This window comes from Triticum aestivum, chromosome 4D (genome assembly GCF_018294505.1).
Source record: "Triticum aestivum cultivar Chinese Spring chromosome 4D, IWGSC CS RefSeq v2.1, whole genome shotgun sequence".
Classification (NCBI taxonomy): Eukaryota; Viridiplantae; Streptophyta; class Magnoliopsida; order Poales; family Poaceae; genus Triticum; species Triticum aestivum.
Genome location: NC_057805.1, coordinates 312,593,469 through 312,613,910, shown reverse-complemented (window position 1 = coordinate 312,613,910; position 20,442 = coordinate 312,593,469).

Sequence of the window (20,442 nt, the reverse complement as noted above, 5' to 3'; positions counted from 1 at the left end):
TCCCCACCGAAATCGAAGACTGGCGGAGTGTTCGGCGGGGAACCTGCAGGGCCATGGCGAGGCAATAAATTCAGAGAAGTGGCAGAGAGGGACGGGCAGAGGGAGGCGGACCCGATGGAACTCGCGCTCCGGCGAGCTACTGCTCGTTGCCGGCCGGACGGAGACGGGTGGCCTCGGGACGACGGGGACTCGTCGGGGCAGGGAGGTGCGGAGCGGTGCTCGAGCAGCAAGGCGGGACGATGGAGACTAGCCGACCAGGCACGGCCGGGGAAGGAAGCGCGAGGCAATGGCGAGCACGGGAGGTGCAGAAGCTTGCACCCGCGGTGATGGCAGCAGGGGCGAGCCCCGTTCGTTTCTTGGCAGAGAAGAAAACAAACGAGGAAGGGAGAGAGATTAGAGGAGGAAGGAGAAAGGCAGGGAGCGAAAGGGTCTCCCGGGGACTCATCTCCGGCGAGGCGACGAGGAGGAGGCACGGCTATGGTCCGGTTGCCTGCTCCGGCGAGGAGCTGCAGGCGTGGGCGACGAGCTCGGGCAGGGAACATCGGAGGAGCTCGGGGAGAAGGGGAGAAGGGGCTCGGGCTCCTGTTGGTGGGTGGAGGAAAACAAGGAGAACGGGATCCTGAGGGGATTTGGTGGAATGGCGGCGGCGGAGGGATTGGATGGATGGATGGGACAGGATCCCTAGTTTCTAGGGTTGCCCACTATTTATATTGCAATGAGATTAGGGTAGGGGCTATCACGTCAATACGATCGTAAACGGACGGCTGAGAAAATATAGGTTAGGAAGTCCAATGGAGAAACGAAGATATTTTAGGAATGTTTGGGGATGATCCGAATCCAACGGTAACGAAAGTCCGGTTCGGGTTCGGGGAAGTTTTCAGACGCGCATGTGAGGGGGTCTGAGAGAGATCGACAAAGATAAAGGGGTCTCACCAAAGGTCAACGGAGACAACGGGATTTGATGGGTTCAGAGAAGAGAGAGAAGAGAGCGGTCCAGTTGATCTGAGAGGAGGTCAATAGAGACAAGAGGCGGCAACTACGCGGCAACTACGAGCGGATGCAAGCTTTGAAAACATGACGGCAATGGAGTGCTGATGCAATGCGAAAGATGCGATGATGAATGCAACAAACAAACAAATAACACAGCTGACACGCAAAACAAGGAAGACATCTGGAGCGTCGGTCTTGGGGCGTCACAACACTCCTCCACTTACAAGAGATCTCGTCCCGAGATCTAGGGATGGCACCGGAGAGAAACGGAAGAGAAAAAGGTAAAACAAAGTTGCTTCTTTGACAAACGAGTGAAATCACGAGCCTTAAGAGGTTGAACAAATTGAAAGAAAGAATACAACGAAGATGAACAAAGTTGAAAACACTCCGTTAGAAAAGAGGAACAAGGAACATTACGAGAACCTTGTAGGTTAAAAGACATAAGAAAAGGGTTAGAATGGACAAGAAGTACATGCAAGCAGTCCGGTTGAAACGAGATGTACAAGGAACGATAAGGATCAATTACGACAACACTTTGGTTGGAAATGGAAGGCATAGAATATGAACTTGGCAAAAAGAAAGCACTAGGATGAGACTCCGGTTAAAAGAGGAATGATAGCCACAACACTCCAGTTAAAATGGATAAGCAATAAAAGAACATGATCCTGACAAAACAAGATGATGGGTCGAAGAGAGCAACATCACAATGCCTCCGGAACGAAAGAATAGAAGCTAGATTGTTGGAATAAGAGAACAGAGGAGGAAATGACAACTTCTGCCACAATTGAATTGGAAAACACCCTTGCAAGAAGATTAGAACGGGGTTGTTGGAAAACCAACAACGAAAAGGGATAAGCTTGTTGTGGGCTTATGGAAAACAACTCAAAACTTGAGTTGAAATTCTGCCACCCACGAAAACAATGATTGATTGAGATCAATGAAGAGATGAAAACTTCTTCCACCAAGAGGATAAAGAGCAACCTTGGGTCATTCATAATCACCACAAATAGGAACAACACTTAAGGAAAGGCTTTAGGTGAAATATAACCCAAGATAACTCCAAGGAAGAAAATGATGGGTTTAAATATCTCATCCTTGATAACATGTGAATCATGAAACATGACGAAAAATTGCCAAGGATGACATACCACCACCTCAATGATAAGGTAGAAAGAATTGCACTTCGGAATGCAAGATGAAGAATGCTTGAACTCCTCAAAACAAGACATGTGTTGAGCACCATGTTTATCTTTGAGTATAGCTTGCCGGATGTTAACTCCGAGAGAAATCTTGACGAACAATTGAAGAATGAAAGGAATCCTTGATGAACCACCATGTAGAGCCTCCATGAAGAACTCCGGTAATAAAAGGATGATAAAAAGAAAGAGAAGTTGAGAACACAAGGTGAAGCCTTGCGATGATTTAGATGGAGCTTCGCGACGAGGTAATGCGAAAAACTTGGAACTCCGGATAAGAAAAGATAAAGGATCTCGGACCGAGAATGTAACATGATGAACAACTCTGGAAAGAAGAAATTAGATCACTTGGATGAAACAATAATAAGAATTACGTTATGCGTATCCTTCACCAATATAAATTGATGACAAGCAACGGATTTGGCATACTACTTATTCTCGTACAAAGGATTAAAAGAGATATAGCGTAAACTTGGTAAGGTCTTCAACGAACCACCGGTAGGACTTGAAAAGAACAAACGAATTGATATGATAAAGATGAGAGGAATCTTGAACAAAACGAACAAAGAAAAGATAGCGAAACACCGGGAAGAATTAGAAACGAATGAAAATACTTGAGGGAATTTGATACAATAGAACAAAGAGATCACGAGCTGATTAGAGAATACTTGAATGATGCACCGGTAAGATTTGGAGAACGAGAGCTGAAAGCTAGAATGAATAATTCTGAGATGATGGGCTCCGGAGAATCAAACTGAAAAGACTCCTGAATTGCTCCGGATGGGTGAAAAAAAATTCTCACAATCGAAAACCATTATGAGAGGATGGCATCAAGCTAGAACCATGAATCTTCAAGAGAACAAATATGATTGAAGAGAAACTCTTCTTCGGTCTTCAAATCCGAGAATGACGACGAGAAACACCATCAATAATTGTTGAGGCACTCCGGAATAATGAAGAATATAAAGGTTGAATCAACAATGAAAAGAATTTGAAATATCTTGGAGAAGGACATATGATTGATGATAATTCATTCTTACGCCAACTTTGGAAGAATTTGAGAAGCTCCGGGAAAATAGAAGAGTCAGGTAAGATCCTGGGAAAAGACCTGTGGGTTAGGGCCCACTCAAAAGAAACACCGTTGAACGATTTAAAAGATAGATTGCGCCAGTTGAATTAAATGGCTTGAATAAGGTAAGACCTCGAAATAGCTTGAAAGGATTACGAATAGAAACTTGAATCTTCTGGGATATCTTCAGCACTCCAGATAACATGAATAGCAAGAGGTGGATGATTAAGAGATGCACCGACATGAGAAAGCATTTGGAACGAGGAAAGAAATACGATGAACACTGAAAGCTTGAATTGAATCCACCGGAAAAGAATACAAGAATGAAGAATGATAAACTTGAAGCTTCCTGAGAATCACCGGATAAGAACATTGACGGAAAAGAATGGAGAGACATCGCATCAATAAAATGGATACTTGATTAAGAAATCTGAGCCCTTGAAGAAAGAGGGTGGGAGGGCGGGAAAACAAAGGCAACTTGGGGCAGATGGAATAAACACCGTTGAGAAAACTTATAATTGATCTTGCGGATTGGGAGAATGATGGGATCATCTCGAAGAGAAATGCACCGGTTGGAAATAGAATTAAGATGGCAATCTCGATAATCAAGAAGGATTAGTATCCACATAGGAATATGAGAACACCACTTAGAAAAGGTATGGAATCCACATTTGACTTCGAAGCAACTAGAATACCACAACTTAAAACAAAACAAAGGATTTGGCTTGCGGAATAAGCCGGAACAAACATATGATAGACCCCATATCGTATCATGTGTCTGTTGGAAAGATATCCTACGAGCTACTTGAATTCCCACCTATAAACTCCCGAAACTTTCTGGTTATGCAATCTGGTGTTGGGGATACAGGGGAAGCAATATATCTCACCCAAACTAACAATCCCTACATCCAGCTGTATCCATCCGTCAACACGTAACCAAGAAAACTCCGGAAATCGTGTACCTCAACCTTCGAAAAGCATCCATTATACGAGTTATGGCAATACTCCTGAACTCCCGCCCTAGTACTGGGTGGCGTCGAGGTTATCTGACCAACAACTGCATAAAAGAGATTTTTGATGTCGGCGAAACTCAGGTATTCCGGAACTGCAACGTTAAATTCTGACGATAACACCTCGGAGCTCAACTCCCCGGGACACTGCCACAACCCCTAAATGTCAGGAGGCACCAAGAACAATGTTCTCGTGACAAGAATATCAGAACGATCCCAAGATACCCGCGTGATCCTAAAAAAATTTAGTGAAATTTGAGGAGAGGAAAGTCAAAACATCTACGTCAGGAGACCTCACCAGAGCGACGAAGGGACTGAGGAGTAAAAAGAATCCTACTCTCCGATATATATAATCCTAAGACTCAAAACAGTTTTGTTCTAGACTCAACAACGTCAGTGATTCGATCAAGCAAGGGGCTCCTAAGTCGGGGATGGCTCTGATTACCAACTTGTAACACCCACGATGCGGCTATATCTCCCACGTGTCGAGGCACGACTTGGAGGCATAACCGCATGGTGGTTTAGTCGCAAGAAGGGTCATCTTCACACAATCCCATGTAATGAACAAGAATGGGATAAAGAGTTGGCTTACAATCGCCACTTCACACAATACATAAATAAATTCATACATCATTCAAGATACACACATAGACCGACTACGGTCAAATCCAAATAAAAAGAAGATAACCCCAATGCTAGGTCCCCGATCGTCCCAACTAGGCTCCACTACTGATCATCAGGAAACGAAAGATAGTAACGACCAAGGTCCTCGTCGAACTCCCACTTGAGGTCGGTTGCGTCACCTGCACTGGTATCAACGGCACCTGCAACTGTTTTGGTAGTATCTGTGAGTCACGAGGACTCAGCAATCTCAAAACCCGCGAGATCAAGACTATTTAAGCTTATAGGAAGGATGGGGTAATGAGGTGGAGCTGCAGCAAGCACTAAGCAAATATGGTGGCTAACATAAGCAAATAAGAGCGAGAAGAGAAGCAATGCAACGGTCGAGAAGCTAGAAGTGATCAAGAAGTGATCCTGAAACTACTTACGCACAACCATAACACAAGAACCGTTTTCACTTCCCGGACTCCGCCGAAAAGAGACCATCACGGCTACGCACGCGGTTGATGTATTTTAATTGAGTCAACTTCGAGTCTTCTACAACCGGATATTAACAAATTCCCATCTGCCACATAACCACGGGCACGGCTTTCGAAAGATCAAACCCTGCAGGGGTATCCCAACTTAGCCCATCACAAGCTCTCACGGTCAACGAAGGATATTCCTTCTCCCGGGAAGACCCGATCAGGCTCGGAATCCCGGTTACAAGACTTTTCGTCAATGGTAAAACAAGACCAGCAAAGCCACCCGATGTGCCGACAAATCCCGATAGGAGTCGCACGTGTCTCGTTCTCAGGGCACACCGGATGGGCCAGACGTCGGGTTGGCATAGACACTGGTTGCCCAGGGGGCGCCGGACATCGCCATGTTTGGACCAGCACTCAGAGGAACACTGGCCCGGGGGGTTAAAATAAAGATGACCCTTGAGTCTGCAGTACCAAAGGGAAAAAGGCTTAGGTGGCAAATGTTAAAACCAAGGCTGGGCCTTGCTGGAGGAGTTTTATTCAAAGCGAACCATCAAGGGGGTCCCATAAATCCCCAACCGCGTAAGGAACGCAAAATCAAGGAACATAACACCGGTATGACGGAAACTAGGGCGGCAAGAGTGGAACAAAACACCAGGCATAAGGCCGAGCCTTCCACCCTTTAGCAAGTATATAGATGCATTAATTAAATAAGAGATATTGTGATATCCCAGATAAACAGGTTCCAACATGGAGCAATCTTCAACTTCAACTAACAACGCTATAAGACGGGCTGAGCAAAAGCGGTAACATAGCCAAACAACGGTTTGCTAGGAAGGTGGGTTAGAGGCTTGACATGGCAATATGGGAGGCATGATAAACAAGTGGTAGGTAGCGCGACATAGCGATAGAGCGAACAACTAGCAAGCAAAGATAGAAGTGATATCGAGGGTAATGGTCATCTTGCCTGAGATCCCGCAAGGAAGAAGAACGAGTCCATGAAGAAGACAAACGGACATAGTCGAACGAATCCTCACAACTCCGGAACGAAACCGAAGCTAACGAGAGAAGCCACCCGGAAAGAAGCAAGCAACATAGTAAACAACCATCACATTAACATGGCATGATGCGCAACCAAGTATGATGCATATCCGGTTTAAAGAGGCATGGCATGGCAAAGTGCACAAACAATACTACAAGTTAAGTGGAGCACAATATGCAACGAATTGCATATTGACGAAACACCACATTTCAAACATTTAGTTGACTCTCGTTTATGTACCCAACAATATTAAATGTTTTTAAACATGGCAAGAGGTGAAGCATAATTAAACTAACTATTTAGGCAAGTTTAAATGAGGCCGGAAATAAGAAACAACAATTCCGGAAAGTCCTCATGTGCATAATTTTGATTTGGTACTGTTCTGCCCTAAACCATATTTTAGAGTTGTTAAAGATGCAAAGTAATGCCACCATGTTGAACTAGACATTTTTCTACCCCATTTACATATAAAGTTTATTTAAAATGGAGCTACGGTTATTTAGTTATGAAATAAAGCATTTTAACATGGCATTTATACAAATTAAACAAACAGCAAGTTTAAACATTTTAAACATGGATGAAAGTTGCATATTAAGAAACTACGTGAAAATCTAAGCATTTTTCATATATAAAGTTTTTATATGTGATGCACAGGCTGTGATTTATTAAATGCATGAACCTGAAGGTTTTTCTGAAAAACAACAGTCTCTAGAATAATTCTAAAATCGAACACAGGAAAAAAACACGCATCGGGCCGAAACTGGCCAGCCCAACAGTGCACAGAAGGGTTTGGCGGCTGCTCACATTGGGCCAACAGGCCGGCTGGCTTGGGCCTGGGCCTTGGAGGCCGCTGGAGGCGTGGTTAACGCGCTCGGGAGCGATGTAGGCGCGCGAGGTCGCAGCGCGCAGGGGAAGCGGAGGATGCAGCGGCGCGGCGGAACTTGGGGGCGCTGGCGACGGCGGCGCTTGGCGCGATGCAGGGCTCCGGCAGGCGTCGGTGAGGCTGGCAGGAGGCGGGACGAGCAGGGTGACGCGGATCCCGTCGATCCCCACCGAAATCGAAGACTGGCGGAGTGTTCGGCGGGGAACCTGCAGGGTCATGGCGAGGCAATAAATTCAGAGAAGTGGCGGGGAGGGAGGCTAGAAATAGGAGAAGGAGAGGGACGGGCAGAGGGAGGCGGACTCGATGGAACTCGCGCTCCGGCGAGCTACTGCTCGTTGCCGGCCGGACGGAGACGGGTGGCCTCGGGACGACGGGGACTCGTCGGGGCAGGGAGGTGCGGAGCGGTGCTCGAGCAGCAAGGCGGGACGATGGAGACTGACCGACCAGGCACGGTCGGGGAAGGAAGCGCGAGGCGATGGCGAGCACGGGAGGTGCAGAAGCTTGCACCGGCGGTGATGGTAGCAGGGGCGAGCCCCGTTCGTTTCTTGGCAGAGAAGAAAACAAACGAGGAAGGGAGAGAGATTAGAGGAGGAAGGAGAAAGGCAGGGAGCGAAAGGGTCTCCCAGGAACTCATCTCCGGTGAGGCGATGGGGAGGAGGCACGGCTGCGGTCTGGTTGCCTGCTCCGGCGAGGAGCTGCAGGCGTGGGCGACGAGCTCGGGCATGGAACAACGGAAGAGCTCGGGGAGAAGGGGAGAAGGGGCTCAGGCTCCTGTTGGTGGGTGGAGGAAAACAAGGAGAAGGGGATCCCGAGGGGATTTGGTGGAACGGCGGCGGCGGTGGGACTGGATGGATGGATGGAACAGGATCCCTAGTTTCTAGGGTTGCCCACTATTTATATTGCAATGAGATTAGGGTAGGGGCTATCACATCAATACGATCGTAAACGGACGGCTGAGAAAATATAGGTTAGGAAGTCCAATGGAGAAACGAAGATATTTTAGGAATGTTTGGGGATGATCCGAATCCAACGGTAATGAAAGTCCGGTTCGGGTTCGGGGAAGTTTTCAGACGCGCATGCGAGGGGGTCTGAGAGAGATCGACAAAGATAAAGGGGTCTCACCAAAGGTCAACGGAGACAATGGGATTTGATGGGTTCAGAGAAGAGAGAGAAGAGAGTGGTCAAGTTGATTTGAGAGGAGGTCAATAGAGACAAGAAGCGGCAACTACGAGCGGATGCAAGCTTTGAAAACATGACGGCAACGGAGTGCCGATGCAATGCGAAAGATGCGATGATGAATGCAACAAACAAACAAATAACACAGCTGACACGCAAAACAAGGAAGACATTTGGAGCGTCGGTCTTGGGGCATCACAGGAGGGGCGTGTGACGACCAGGTCCGAGGGGCCTGGCTTGGGTGGCGTATGCTTGGGCGTGACCCGAGCGCAGCCCCCGTGCCCAGCCCCCTCGCGCGATTCTCCCGAGGGGAGGCGTTGCGGTGAGGCCGGACACTGAGCTCTGGGATCCCTGAGGTTGATACGGCCATGGGGCCGCCCTCAGTTGTTTTATCACCAGCGCGGAGTATAGTGCTTCCGCTTGTGCACGGGCATAGCCGCTCCTCGGCAGTGTCGACGGCCAGCGTGGAGCATGGTGCTTCCACTTGTGCGTGGGAGGGGGGCTCCCTACTGCAGAGAGCCCCTGGGGCGTGTACAGCCCCGCCCTGACACGTGGCTTGCACGGCAGGGCTAGACGAGGTGTATCTGGGCACTCGTGAGCTAGCGCGGGACTCATGAGGCCCTACCTCAAGGCGGGTTGCGCCTGGTCTTGGTTCTTGTTCGCTGTGCTGGTCCTGCAAGGTGGTCAGACAACCTGCACCGAATGAGTCTCCTGAGGTTATCCCGTGAGAGGGCCAAGCACCAACGGCCCCAGGAGGTGACGTGAATGGGGCCAGCCCGCCAGACAGAGCTCAGCCGTAGGATTTATCGATGCTGCAGGGACGGGCCCGAGCACAGACGTCGTGCCTAGCCTACTCACGCGAAGGATCCCGAAGAAAGACGGCCGGCGCGCGGCTCCCATGATGGGTGACGATCGAGCAGGTAATAGTCATAGATAGGTTAAGCATGGGAAGCAAACTAGCTCAAGTAAATGCGGGGAGATACGTGCCACTGGGTCAGGCCTGAGCTGCTTGGGGATGATGCAGCCCGAGGGGCGCCCCCAGCAAGGTAAGCTAAAGACATAAGAAAAAAGGGGTACATGCCACAGGGACGAACCCACGCGACCTGGGAATGATGCAGCCCGGGGGGTGCTCCCAGCTAAACAAACTTGGAAAATGTCACCTGGTTCTATCGATGAAGGGGTGTCGGGGCAGCTGAAGGTACGCGACGAAGGAATTGCTCCTCATGAGCCACCGGGGCCCTGAGCCTGGGGAGGCTCTGGGGGTCCAGGTGGTTCCCTGAGGATCATCTCCATCTCCGTCAGGACGGCGTGATGCCTGGCCTCCTGAGCTGCCAGGACACGCCGCAAGTTGCGCTGATAGGCGGACGACACGCTCGGCAGGCCAGAAGGCATGCGAATGTAGCTGTGCGGTGGACCCTCGCAGCGGCCCACGCGCGAAGGCCAGAAGGGATCCTTAGATGCGGCCCTGTTGAGCCCTGGGACATCGATGCAGACGCGCAGCCCAGCATCCTCGCCTGGATGGGGAGCTGCCCCTCGCGAGCGGCGGTCACCGCGCATGGCCCTTGCGTCTTGCAGTTCTTGAGTGGTCTTGGTGATGAACTCCTGAGTGGTGGGCGCTCCTTGCCCTGTGTTCTCCTGAGGGAGACGTGCCGTGAAGCACCCTCCAGGTGGTGCCCGAGCGCCTCCCTCGTGATGTTGGCAAGGTCTGAGGCCCTCCAGAAGAGAACCCCCGAGCCCTGCCCGAGAAAGATGCCGGGCGCTCCTTCCTATGCGATGGAGGGAGGCGCCCCTGGCGAGGGCACTGATCCTGACGAGGTTCCTGTCGTGCGGCCATCCTCCTGAGGTCCTGCATGGCGCAACTGCTTCTTCTTCTTGGGGGTGGCCTCAGGAGGGCGCTCGCCCTTGCTGTCGGGGTCATCGATTGCTGCAGCTTGGAAGGCACGCTCAAGGGAGCACACCGCATCTCTTTCTTCGCATGGGACCGTGATGATTCCGCCGCTTCCTGGCATCTTGAGGACATTGTAGCCTTGATGGGTCACTGCCATGAACTTGGCCAGGGCTGGATACCCGAGGATGGCATTGTACGGCAGACGGATGTGGGCGACGTCGAAGTCGATGAGCTCGGTGCAGTAGTTCTTGCGTTCTCCGAAGGTGACAGGGAGGCGGACCTGCCCTATCGGTGTTGTGGAACCGTCGGTCACTCCTGAGAAAGGCTTGGTAGGCTGAAGCTGGTCATATGGCACTTGGAGGTTGTCGAACGTGTCGACGGACATGACGTTGAGCCCTGCGCCGCCGTCGATGAGGGTCTTGGTAACTTGCACGTTGCTGATGACTGGGGAGCAAAGCATCGGGAGGGCGCCTGCGGTAGCCGCGCACTTGAGCTGATATGCCGAACTGAAGGTGATGGCGCACTTGGACCACCTGAACTGCATTCACTTCGTGAGCAAACTGTTTGAAGATACGCTCCGAGGCTGGGGCTTGAGCTCCGCCCAAGATGCAGGCGATTGCGCGCGGCTCCTGGAAGCCCCCAGCCCCCTCGTCTTGATGGTGGTCATCATTCCTTCTTGGCGGCGGCGGTAGTGGGGGAAGACCGGCGTTGCGCTGAGGACGATCCTCACTAGGCTGGCCCCTCCAGGCGCCCTCGCGAGGCTGATCCTACCAATGGTCCTCACGAGGCCGGTCGCGCCACTCCTGGCGCGGGCCACGGTCGTCCCAGCGTCCGCCACCACATCCTCCCCCTCGGCCGCAGCCCCGGTCGCTGCGCTGGGGGCATCGACCGAAGCGTCCTTCTCGAATGGCTCTGAGCTCTTGACAGTCGCTGGTGTTGTGGGTATGCAGGTTATGGAAGGCGTAGAACGGTCGGCTGCTCTTGGATGACTCGGGCTGATCTCTGCCGCGCTTGGTGTCCGGTTCCGCCGCGAGCACGGCTGCTCCCTTGCGCTTCACGTCCTTGGCCTTGGCTTTCTTCTCTTCCGGGTCCGCAGCCGGAAGCTCAAGGAGGGAGAGGCGTCCTTCCTCAGCTCTTGCGCACTTGGTCGCCAGGTTGAACAGCTCCAAGGACGTGCATAGCTCCTCGTGGATGGCGAGCTCCTCCTTCATCTTGACTTCACGGACGCCATCAGAGAACGCGGAGATGATGGCCTTGTCCGGCAACTTGGGGATCTTGAGACGAACGTTGTCGAAGCGCTGGATGTACTTCTGGAGGGTCTCTCCTGGTTGTTGCTTGACGCGACGCAGGTCACCCGCGGCCGGGGGGCGGTCGCGAGTGCCCTGGAAGTTGGCGACGACGCGTTCGCGCATCTCGTCCCAGGAGGAGATCGAGCCCGGAGGCAGGTTCAGGAGCCACGAACGGGTGCCGTCTTTGAGCGCCTTGGGGAACCAGTTCGCCATGACTTTCTCGTCGCCGTTGGCCGCCTCGATGCTCAACTCGTAGAGCTGCAGGAACTCCGCGGGGTCGGGATGTCGTCGTAGCGAGGAGGCAGATCTGGCTTGAACTTTCTCGGCCAGGCGACGCTATGCAGCTCGGGGGTGAAGGCGCGGCAGCCGGTTGTGGTCACCGGGGCCCGTCTTGGAGGTGGAGCTTGGTCTTGACGCCCGCGCGCCGCTACGGCGAGCGGCGTGGGGCCTTTCCACGGCAAACAATCCTGGCGCGGTGGTGGGAGGAGTGGCGGAGCGTTCTCTTGCGGTCGAGGGACTTCTTGACAACTTCTTTCTTCATGCGCGGGCGCCGGACGCGGTCGGTCGCGCCGTGGAGCCGCGCGCCTTGGCGCCAGGGCACCGTCTTGGTGCAGAGGTGGTGGAGATGCTCCGTGAGCTACGTCGCCCGTAGCTGGCGGAGGGCGAGGTAGAGACAGGGATGGCACAGGGGAGCCCCCTGCGGCACGGACAAGCTCGGCGATGTGGTCGAGCCAGTTCTCGTAGAGGTCATCGACCGGACAGTAGCGCAGGAGCTCGTGCGCCATGAGGAGCGCGGCCCGTGCGTCCATGGGAGCGCGACGAGCGTGAGACGACGAACCAGCGGGAGTCGGTGATGGAGTGGCGGTGTTACCGTCCCACCGCACCAAGGGGTGCAGCGAGGACGCTTGCTGCTCGTTCCCCGCCGGGCCGGTGGCAGCGTTGGCGGAAGGCGACGGAGAACGACGGGGTGGCGCACCGACAGGGGCCGGCTGAGCGACGCGGGTGGCGAGGGCAGCCCGGCGCTCAGCGCGGGCGCGGCGTGCGTCCGCCATGGGGACGATGAAGCGACGTGACGCGGAGCGACAGAAGGGAAGCTTCGGCGCAAGCCTACCTGGGGCGCCAAATGTCGGATCACGGGTTCCGGCAAAACCCTTAAGGTTCGAACTTTGGGGTGCGCGCGAAGTTCTTTCCCTCCTACCGATCCACGCCCTAGCTTGCAAATATCTCACGGACGAACTTGACGAACTCGAAACACAAAGGACACAGGGTTTATACTGGTTCGGGCCACCGTTGTAGTGTAATACCCTACTCCAGTGTGGTGGTGGTGGATTGCCTCTTGGGCTGATGATGAACAGTACAAGGGGAAGAACAACCTCCTGAGGTTGAGGTGTTCTTGTGCTTGGTGTGTGGGTAAGGATCAGATGAGATGCCTCTCTATCAGTTGTCCCCTACGGTGGTGGCTAGTTCTACTTATATAGGCCCTGGTCCTCTTCCCAAATATTGAGCGGGAAGGGAGCCAACAACGGCCAATTTGAAAGGGGACAACTACAGCTTATCCTGACAAAAGCGGTCTTCGCGTGCAAAAGGCTCTGGTGGTGACGCGGCCTTGGGCTCCATGGTGACCTCCGTCTTGCCGTCCTGCTGGTCTTGGTCTCATTGCACCGATATGATAACCTTTGCTTGACGCCTCGATACTCCGCGCCTGCGCTTGCCTCCTTAGCACCAAAGAGGAAACTAGGACGCTGCGCACTGGCGCCCGCCTGGCGCCCGCCTGATCTTGATCGTCATGGCTCACGTCAGGAGAACCTCGCGAGGTTTGCCTTGCCTTGATCTCTCCGCCCCTCACGAGCCAACCTGGTGAGGCCGCTCCTGAGGAGGTCTTGTGTCGTCCGCCTCGCGAGGCTTGGCCCCTCGCGAGGGTCTTGAATGCCTTGTTGATGAAGATGGGCCGTATGGGCCTGCTAGCTGAGCCACGCCGTGGGCCACAGGCAGGCAATTCTGGGGACCCCCGTTCCCAGAACGCCGACAGACGCGGAGCATGTGGCCCAGCATGCCATGGCGTACTGCATCCAGGACGGTGAGTTATACAGGAGACGACCGAATGATGTTTCCTTGCATTGCATCTCCAGGGAGCAGGGGAAAGAGCTGCTTGCCGACATACACGGCGAGGACTGCGGGCATCACTCGTCGTCATGAACTCTCGTCGGGAAGGTGTTTCGCAGCAGATTCTACTGGCCCACGACACTCAACGACGCGGCCGAGCCGGTGAAGTCCTGCGAGGCCTGTCAATTCCACGCCAAGCAGATCCATCAGCCAGCTCAGGGCCTCCAGACTATCCCGCTCTCGTGGCCATTTGCGGTCTGGGGGCTTGATATCTTAGGCCCATTCCCTCGAGCACCAGGGGGCTACCGCTACCTCTACGTCGCCATCGACAAGTTCACCAAATGGGCAGAAGTGGAAGCAGTCCGCACCATCCCACCTGGGTCAGCGATCAAGTTCATCAAGGGCCTTGTAAGCCGCTTTGGAGTCCCCAACCGCATCATCACCAACAACGGCTCACAATTCACTAGCAATCTCTTCAAAACATATTGTGCTAACCTTGGAACGCAGATCTGCTACACTTCCGTGGCACACCCCAGGAGCAATGGCCAAGCAGAGCGCGCCAACGCGGAATTCTTGAGGGGCCTCAAGACCAGGACCTTCAAGAAGAAGCTCGAGGCCTGCGGCAGGGGCTGGCATGACAAGCTCCAGTGCGTGCTGTGGTCCATCTGCACCACCGCCACCAAGCCTACAGGCAAGACACCGTTCTTCCTCGTCTACGGAGCAGAAGCGGTTCTCCCACACGAGGTCAGGCATCGCTCCACGCGGGTCCTGGCGTTTGATGAAACGCAACAGGACTCCATGCGGGGGATGGATCTTGTGCTGGGGGAGGAACGCCGCCGTGAAGCCTCGCTCCGAGCTGCGAGGTACCAGCAGGCGCTGCGGTGGTACCACTGCGGCAGCGTCCGCTCCAGGACGCTCGAGGTGGGTGATCTTGTCCTGAGGCGGGTGCTCTCTAGGGAAGGGCTACACAAGCTCTCACCCATGTGGGAGGGCCCATTTCAGGTCGCCCATGTCTCCAGGCCTTGCACCGCGCGCCTGGAGATGCAGGACGGGATCCCCATCCAGAATGCCTGGAACATCCAGCACCTCCGGAAGTTCTACCCATGAAGAAAGGCCCAGCGCCTGTGAAGAAGGCCCAGTGCCTGTGAAGGTCTCCGCTCGTGACACTCTCACGTAATAATGAGTGGGGTTGTACACGCCTCGGAGTCTCAGGAGAGCCGCCCTCGGGCCTCTAGGGCTCCCTCCCACGTCCTAGTGGCAGCTGAGGGAGTCCTGGACTAAGGGGTCCTCGGGCGTCCGGCCTGTTAGCCATGGGCCGGACTGATGGGCTGTGAAGATACGAAGACCGAAGACTGCACCCGTGTCCGGATGGGACTCTCCTTGGTGTGGAAGGCAAGCTTGCCGACCGAATATGTAGATTCTTTTCCTTTGTAACCGACCTTGTGTAACCCTAGATCCTCCCGGTGCTTATATAAACCGGAGGACTTAGTCCGAAAAGGACAGATACTCATTACCATAGTCATACAGGCTAGACTTCTAGGGTTTAGCCATTACGATCTCGTGGTAGATCAACTCTTGTAATACTCATATTCATCAAGATCAATCAAGCAGGAAGTAGGGCATTACCTCCATAGAGAGGGCCCGAACCTAGGTAAACACCGCGTCCCCTGTTAACATCGACCTTAGACGCACAGTTCGGGACCCCCTACCTGAGATCCGCCGGTTTTGACACTGACAGCAGCACTTAGCTCCGCGCTGGTGAGAAGACAAGAAGACTAGACTAGGTGCCGGACGTGGCTTCATTTGCTTTCCGTAGTTGGCTTGCTCTTCTTTAATCGAAATTTGCCTTCCGATGTTGCTTGCCGATCTGATTCTATTGCCTTGAGCCTCCTTTCTCTGTCCTCGCTTCCTCGTTTTGGCCCGTACTCTCCCTCGAATGCCTCACGAGGGGGCTGGATGGGCGCCCTCGTGAGCGTTTTTCCTGTTCTTCACGAGGCACCCTCACTCGAGCTCACAAACTGGCACACCTCCCTCAAGTCCGTACCCCTCGGGAACCATGATGCGGATCGCTGGGCCGTGGCCGGCTGCGCCTACGACCAGGGCTCGGCGAATAAGAATTTCCTAGCGAATTTTTGCAGTCCCCAGACGCCTCCCGAGCCCCGGAAACCTCGTGAAGCGCGTAGCTACTACTTCAAGCGTGTTAAGCTAAGTTATTCCTACATGCCCATATAAAATATTGATATTGCAACACAACTCAGGAACAATAAGCATAGCGTAACAACTGGGAAATCATAGTCTGTTGCACACCCCACGGGGCTCCATACTTGTCTCTCTCTCAGTGCAGGAAGGAAAGGAAGGACGAAACAAAAGCGATGCTTGCACCCCCCAGCAGCTCGCGAGGACGGGCCCATGGCGCTTTACCGGGCTCAGCCAGACCCCTCCTCGCGCTTCACCGGGGCGCGACGACGAGACGACCCGCTACCGCCCTCGAGGCGGGCGCGTCGGCGAGGAGGCTGGTCGTAGCCGCCGCTGCTAGAGCCGTCGCCGGAGGAAGAGCCACCGTAGCTGGACGAACTGTGACGGGCACCAAGGGTGAGCTCGCCCTCACCTTCGTCACGGCCGTCGCCAAGGCCGAGCACCTCATCGCTGTCGTTGTCCTCGGGGCAGCACCCGGCGCGGCGACCATCTTCCCCAAACACCCTCACAAAGAGGGTCGCGTCGCCATCATACTTGAAGTGGGGGGTGCACAGCCTGCCCAGGCCTTGCGCGCGGGCAAACGTCTGCCAGCCATGAGCCAGGGCTATGTTGCCCGCGACGGAGACCTCAACCGCGACCCAGGAAGCCCTGCTGCAGCAGCCGTCTGTCTGCAGCCAAAGCCCGCCTGGACTGACGGCCGGCAGCTCGTCGGCGAAGAAGCACGGGAGCTGAAGCTAGTTTCCGGCCGGGTTCTCCGACCGCACGAGGAACTCCGGCAGCACCTCCATCGAGTGGAAGCGCGGCCGGGAAGGCCGCGCGACCACGGCACGTCTTCCTTCACCAACAGGGCTGCCACGACCAGGGCGACCCCCACCACGCGAAGCGGCACCACCGCAGCCGCGGGGGGGCCATGGCAGGGGTTGCGGTGTGCTTAAAAGGATGGCCGCGTCCATGCTTGGGTGCCGGAGAGCCGGGCTCCTCTCGGTGAGCCTTCCCCTTCTCCATGGCTGAGAACCGCTTCGCAGGCGCCATGAATGTCGCTACTGGCAATGGGGCAAGGAATAAGAAGCGAGCGGAGCAGGAAGGGATGAGCGACATGGGCTCTACCCCCTCCTCATTTATAGCGAGGGAAGGCCAAACGGCGACCCCCACGATCACAGGTAATGATGATTTTTCTCTGCATGCAGCGGGGACTCACCAAGTCGGGCAGTTGCCGAGGCAGCATGGGGAAGCGGAGACGCCCACATCCAATCAATCGCCATGCGTCCACCAAGGCCACATGCTGTTGGGGCGCGCGACGCTTCGTACTTGCCCTTTGGCTTCGCCTCGAAGCCAAGCCCGAGTGCGACTTGGGCCCGGGGGCTACTGTCGGCATTCTGGGAACGGGGGTCCCCAGACTTGCCTGCCTGCAGCCCACGACGTGGCTCCACCAGCGGGCCCGTACGGCCCATCTTCACTAGCAAGCACTCAAGACCCTCGCGAGGGGCCAAGCCTCGCGAGGCGGACGGCACAAGACCTCCTTAGGAGCGGCCTCACTAGGCTGGCTCACGAGGAGCGGAGAGATCAAGGCAAGGAGAACCTCGCGAGGTTCCAATGACGCAAGCAATGATGACCGCAACCAGGCGGGCGCCCGCGCGCAGTGTCCTTGCTCCCTCTTTGGTGCTAAAGGGGCAAGCGCAGGCGCGGAGTCCCGAGGCATCAAGCAAAGATTTCCATATTGGTGCAATGAGACCAAGACCAGCAGGACAGCAGGACGGAGGTCACTGTGGAGCCCAAGACGGCGTCACCACCAGAGCCTTTGCCAGGCGAAGACCACTTTTTTTAGGATAAGCTCTACTAGTTGTTCCCCTTCAAACTTGGCCATTGTGGGATCCCTTCCCGCTCAATATTTGGGAAGAGGACCCGGGCCTCTATAAATAGGACTAGCCACCACCGTAGGGCGGGGATCATCTCATCTTGGATCTGATCCATTCCATCCAGCTAGCCCACCAGCACAAGAACACCTCGCCTCAGGAGGCTGTTCTTTTCCTTGTACTGTTCATCCCCAGCCCAAGAGGCAATCCACCACACCACACTGGAGTAGGGTATTACACCGCATCGGTGGCCCGAACCAGTATAAATCTTGTGTCTCAGTGTTCTTTGGGTTCGGCGAGTTAGTCCGCTAGATCGTGGAGTGTGAGATCTTGGGAGAGGAGAGATCTTCGCGTGCACCCCAGTGTTCGAACCTTGAGGGTTTTGTCGGAACCCGCGATCCGACAGTCCGGCCGTTGAAACATAGGAAGTACATCGCCATAGATGAGTAAGTAGCTTATCTTTGTAATTCCTCGAGTGCCGCTTCCCTTCCTGACGGTGGCTCTTTAGGATCCCTTCCGCCAAGGCCGTGGAGTCTCCTGAGGAGCAACCTCCTCCTGCCTCAACTCCTCCGCTAGTCTTGAGAACCACAAGCCTGCGCGCCGCCCCTGGCGCGGGGTCGGCTGGAGAAGTGAGCCTGCCTACAACGCGACTCGAGCCCGTGCCTTCGCCATCTCCCCCTTGCCGCCTTGCTTGGAGTGCGGCCGGCGTGCCAAGGGCAACTCCTCTGATTGTGGACGGTGGTTGGTGCTACCTCTTGAGCACTGCGTTGGTTTTCCCTTGAAGAGGAAAGGGTGATGCAGCAAGGTAGCGTAAGTATTTCCCTCAGTTTTTGAGAACCAAGGTATCAATCCAGTAGGAGGCTACACGCGAGTCCCTCGCACCTACACAAACAAATAAATCCTCGCAACCAACGCGATAAGGGGTTGTCAATCCCTACACAGTCACTTACGAGAGTAAGATCTGATAGATATGATAGGATAATATTTTTGGTATTTTTATGATAAAGATGCAAAGTAAAATAAAAGCAAAGTAAAAAGCAACGAAAATAACCAAGTGTTGGAAGATTAATATGATGGAAATAGACCCGGGGGCCATAGGTTTCACTAGTGGCTTCTCTCAAGAGCATAAGTATTTTTACGGTGGGTGAACAAATTACTGTTGAGCAATTGACAGAATTGAGCATAGTTATGAGAATATCTAGGTATGATCATGTATATAGGCATCACGTCCGAGACAAGTAGACCGACTCCTGCCTACATCTACTACTATTACTCCACACATCGACCGCTATCCAACATGCATCTAGAGTATTAAGTTCATAAGAACATAGTAACGCCTTAAGCAAGATGACATGATGTAGAGGGATAAATTCATGCATTATGATAAAAACCCCATCTTGTTATCCTCGACGGCAAAAATACAATACGTGCCTTGCTGCCCCTACTGTCACTGGGAAAGGACACCGCAAGATTGAACCCAAAGCTAAGCACTTCTCCCATTGCAAGAAAGATCAATCTAGTAGGCCAAACCAAACTGATAATTCGAAGAGACTTGCAAAGATAACCAATCATACATAAAAGAATTCAGAAGATCCAAATATTGTTCATAGATAAACTTGATCATAAACCCACAATTCATCGGTCTCAACAAACACACCGCAAAAGAAGATTACATCGAATAAATCTCCACGAGAGAGGGGGAGAACATTGTATTGAGATCCAAAAAGAGAGAAGAAGCCATCTAGCTAATAACTATGGACCCGAAGGTCTGAGGTAAACTACTCACACTTCATCGGAGAGGCTATGGTGTTGATGTAGAAGCCCTCCGTGATGGATGCCCCATCCCGCAGAGCTCCGGAACAGGCCCCAAGATGGGATCTCGTGGGTACAGAAGGTTGCGGCGGTGGAATTAGGTCTTTGGCTCCGTATCTGATCGTTTGGGGCTACGTAGGTATATATAGGAGGAAGGAGTACGTCGGTGGAGCAACATGGGGCCCACGAGGGTGGAGGGCGCGCCCAGGGGGGTAGGCGCGCGCCCCTACCTCGTGGCTTCCTGGAAGCTTCCTTGACGTAGGGTCCAAGTCTCCTGGATCATGTTCGTTCCGAAAATCACGTTCCCGAAGGTTTCATTCCATTTGGACTCCATTTGATATTCTTTTTTTGCGAAACTCTGAAATAGGCAAAAACAGCAATTCTGGGATGGGCCTCCGGTTAATAGGTTAGTCCCAAAAATAATATAAAAGGGAATAATAAAGCCCAATAGTGTCCAAAATAGAAGATAATATAGCATGGAGCAATCAAAAATTATAGATACGTTGGAGACGTATCAAGTATCCCCAAGCTTAATTCCTGCTCGTCCTCGAGTAGGTAAATGATAAAAACAGAATTTTTGATGCGGAATGCTACTTGGCATAATTTCAATGTAATTCTTCTTAATTGTGGTGTGAATATTCAGATCCGAAAGATTCAAGATAAAAGTTCATATTGACATAAAAATAATAATACTTCAAGCATACTAACTAAGCAATTATGTCCTCTCAAAATAACATGGCCAAAGAAAGTTCATCCCTACAAAATCATATAGTTTAGTCATGCTCCATTTTCGTCACACAAGAATGCTCTCATCATGCACAACCCCGATGACAAGCCAAGAAATTGTTTC